This window comes from Gobio gobio, assembly GCF_949357685.1.
Source record: "Gobio gobio genome assembly, chromosome: 4".
NCBI classification, from domain to species: domain Eukaryota; kingdom Metazoa; phylum Chordata; class Actinopteri; order Cypriniformes; family Gobionidae; genus Gobio; species Gobio gobio.
The window spans coordinates 425,992-430,145 of record NC_137100.1 but is presented as its reverse complement, the minus strand read 5'-3'; positions in this window follow the sequence as shown (position 1 = coordinate 430,145).

The window sequence follows — 4,154 nt, the reverse complement described above, 5'->3', positions numbered from 1 at the left end:
TCCTCATCTCATGTCTCTCATCTCTCACTCCTCATCTCATGTCTCTCGTCTCTCACTCCTCATCTCATGTCTTTCGTCTCTCACTCCTCATCTCATGTCTCTCATCTCTCACTCCTCATCTCATGTCTTTCGTCTCTCACTCCTCATCTCATGTCTCTCGTCTCTCACTCCTCATCTCATGTCTCTCACTCCTCATCTCATGTCTCTCGTCTCTCACTCCTCATCTCATGTCTCTCATCTCTCACTCCTCATCTCATGTCTCTCGTATCTCACCCCTCATCTCATGTCTCTCGTCTCTCACCCCTCATCTCATGTCTCTCGTCTCTCACTCCTCATCTCATGTCTCTCGTCTCTCACTCCTCATCTCATGTCTCTCGTCTCTCACTCCTCATCTCATGTCTCTCACCCCTCATCTCATGTCTCTCACTCCTCATCTCATGTCTCTCACTCCTCATCTCATGTCTCTCACCCCTCATCTCATGTCTCTCACTCCTCATCTCATGTCTCTCGTCTCTCACTCCTCATCTCATGTCTCTCGTCTCTCACTCCTCATCTCATGTCTCTCGTCTCTCACTCCTCATCTCATGTCTCTCGTGTCTCACTCCTCATCTCATGTCTCTCACTCCTCATCTCATGTCTCTCACTCCTCATCTCATGTCTCTCGTCTCTCACTCCTCATCTCATGTCTTTCGTCTCTCACTCCTCATCTCATGTCTCTCGTCTCTCACCCCTCATCTCATGTCTTTCGTCTCTCACTCCTCATCTCATGTCTCTCACTCCTCATCTCATGTCTTTCGTCTCTCACTCCTCATCTCATGTCTCTCGTCTCTCACTCCTCATCTCATGTCTCTCATCTCTCACTCCTCATCTCATGTCTCTCGTCTCTCACTCCTCATCTCATGTCTCTCGTCTCTCACCCCTCATCTCATGTCTCTCATCCCTCATCTCATGTCTCTCGTCTCTCACCCCTCATCTCATGTCTCTCGTCTCTCACCCCTCATCTCATGTCTTTCACTCCTCATCTCATGTCTCTCGTCTCTCACTCCTCATCTCATGTCTCTCACCCCTCATCTCATGTCTCTCACTCCTCATCTCATGTCTCTCACTCCTCATCTCATGTCTCTCACCCCTCATCTCATGTCTCTCACTCCTCATCTCATGTCTCTCGTCTCTCACTCCTCATCTCATGTCTCTCATCTCTCACTCCTCATCTCATGTCTCTCGTCTCTCACTCCTCATCTCATGTCTCTCGTCTCTCGTCTCTCACTCTTCATCTCATGTCTCTCGTCTCTCACTCCTCATCTCATGTCTCTCGTCTCTCACCCCTCATCTCATGTCTCTCACCCCTCATCTCATGTCTCTCATCTCTCACTCCTCATCTCATGTCTCTCGTCTCTCACCCCTCATCTCATGTCTCTCGTCTCTCACCCCTCATCTCATGTCTCTCGTCTCTTACTCCTCATCTCATGTCTCTCGTCTCTCACCCCTCATCTCATGTCTCTCGTCTCTCACCCCTCATCTCATGTCTCTCGTCTCTCACCCCTCATCTCATGTCTCTCGTCTCTCACTCCTCATCTCATGTCTCTCGTCTCTCACTCCTCATCTCATGTCTCTCATCTCTCACTCCTCATCTCATGTCTCTCGTCTCTCACTCCTCATCTCATGTCTCTCACCCCTCATCTCATGTCTCTCGTCTCTCACTTCTCATCTCATGTCTCTCATCTCTCACTCCTCATCTCATGTCTCTCGTCTCTCACTCCTCATCTCATGTCTCTCGTCTCTCACCCCTCATCTCATGTCTCTCACCCCTCATCTCATGTCTCTCGTCTCTCACCCCTCATCTCATGTCTCTCGTCTCTCACCCCTCATCTCATGTCTCTCACTCCTCATCTCATGTCTCTCGTCTCTCACTCCTCATCTCATGTCTCTCACCCCTCATCTCATGTCTCTCACTCCTCATCTCATGTCTCTCACTCCTCATCTCATGTCTCTCACCCCTCATCTCATGTCTCTCACTCCTCATCTCATGTCTCTCGTCTCTCACTCCTCATCTCATGTCTCTCATCTCTCACTCCTCATCTCATGTCTCTCGTCTCTCGTCTCTCACTCCTCATCTCATGTCTCTCGTCTCTCACTCCTCATCTCATGTCTCTCGTCTCTCACCCCTCATCTCATGTCTCTCACCCCTCATCTCATGTCTCTCGTCTCTCACTCCTCATCTCATGTCTCTCGTCTCTCACCCCTCATCTCATGTCTCTCGTCTCTCACTCCTCATCTCATGTCTCTCATCTCTCACTCCTCATCTCATGTCTCTCGTCTCTCACTCCTCATCTCATGTCTCTCACCCCTCATCTCATGTCTCTCGTCTCTCACTCCTCATCTCATGTCTCTCACTCCTCATCTCATGTCTTTCGTCTCTCACTCCTCATCTCATGTCTCTCGTCTCTCACCCCTCATCTCATGTCTCTCACTCCTCATCTCATGTCTCTCGTCTCTCACTCCTCATCTCATATCTCTCACTCCTCATCTCATGTCTCTCGTCTCTCACTCCTCATCTCATGTCTCTCGTCTCTCATCTCATGTCTCTCACTCCTCATCTCATGTCTCTCACTCCTCATCTCATGTCTCTCACCCCTCATCTCATGTCTCTCACTCCTCATCTCATGTCTCTCGTCTCTCACTCCTCATCTCATGTCTCTCATCTCTCACTCCTCATCTCATGTCTCTCGTCTCTCACTCCTCATCTCATGTCTCTCGTCTCTCGTCTCTCACTCCTCATCTCATGTCTCTCGTCTCTCACTCCTCATCTCATGTCTCTCACTCCTCATCTCATGTCTCTCGTCTCTCACTCCTCATCTCATGTCTCTCACCCCTCATCTCATGTCTCTCACTCCTCATCTCATGTCTCTCACTCCTCATCTCATGTCTCTCACCCCTCATCTCATGTCTCTCACTCCTCATCTCATGTCTCTCGTCTCTCACTCCTCATCTCATGTCTCTCATCTCTCACTCCTCATCTCATGTCTCTCGTCTCTCGTCTCTCACTCCTCATCTCATGTCTCTCGTCTCTCACTCCTCATCTCATGTCTCTCGTCTCTCACCCCTCATCTCATGTCTCTCACCCCTCATCTCATGTCTCTCGTCTCTCACTCCTCATCTCATGTCTCTCATCTCTCACTCCTCATCTCATGTCTCTCGTCTCTCACTCCTCATCTCATGTCTCTCGTCTCTCACCCCTCATCTCATGTCTCTCGTCTCTCACTCCTCATCTCATGTCTCTCATCTCTCACTCCTCATCTCATGTCTCTCGTCTCTCACTCCTCATCTCATGTCTCTCGTCTCTCACCCCTCATCTCATGTCTCTCGTCTCTCACCCCTCATCTCATGTCTCTCACCCCTCATCTCATGTCTCTCGTCTCTCACTCCTCATCTCATGTCTCTCATCTCTCACTCCTCATCTCATGTCTCTCGTCTCTCACTCCTCATCTCATGTCTCTCGTCTCTCACCCCTCATCTCATGTCTCTCGTCTCTCACCCCTCATCTCATGTCTCTCGTCTCTCACTCCTCATCTCATGTCTCTCGTCTCTCACCCCTCATCTCATGTCTCTCACTCCTCATCTCATGTCTCTCATCTCTCACTCCTCATCTCATGTCTCTCATCTCTCACTCCTCATCTCATGTCTCTCGTCTCTCACTCCTCATCTCATGTCTCTCGTCTGTCACCCCTCATCTCATGTCTCTCGTCTCTCACTCCTCATCTCATGTCTCTCGTCTCTCACCCCTCATCTCATGTCTCTCACTCCTCATCTCATGTCTCTCGTCTCTCACTCCTCATCTCATATCTCTCACTCCTCATCTCATGTCTCCCGTCTCTCACTCCTCATCTCATGTCTCTCGTCTCTCATCTCATGTCTCTCACTCCTCATCTCATGTCTCTCACTCCTCATCTCATGTCTCTCACCCCTCATCTCATGTCTCTCACTCCTCATCTCATGTCTCTCGTCTCTCACTCCTCATCTCATGTCTCTCATCTCTCACTCCTCATCTCATGTCTCTCGTCTCTCACTCCTCATCTCATGTCTCTCGTCTCTCGTCTCTCACTCCTCATCTCATGTCTCTCGTCTCTCACTCCTCATCTCATGTCTCTCACTCC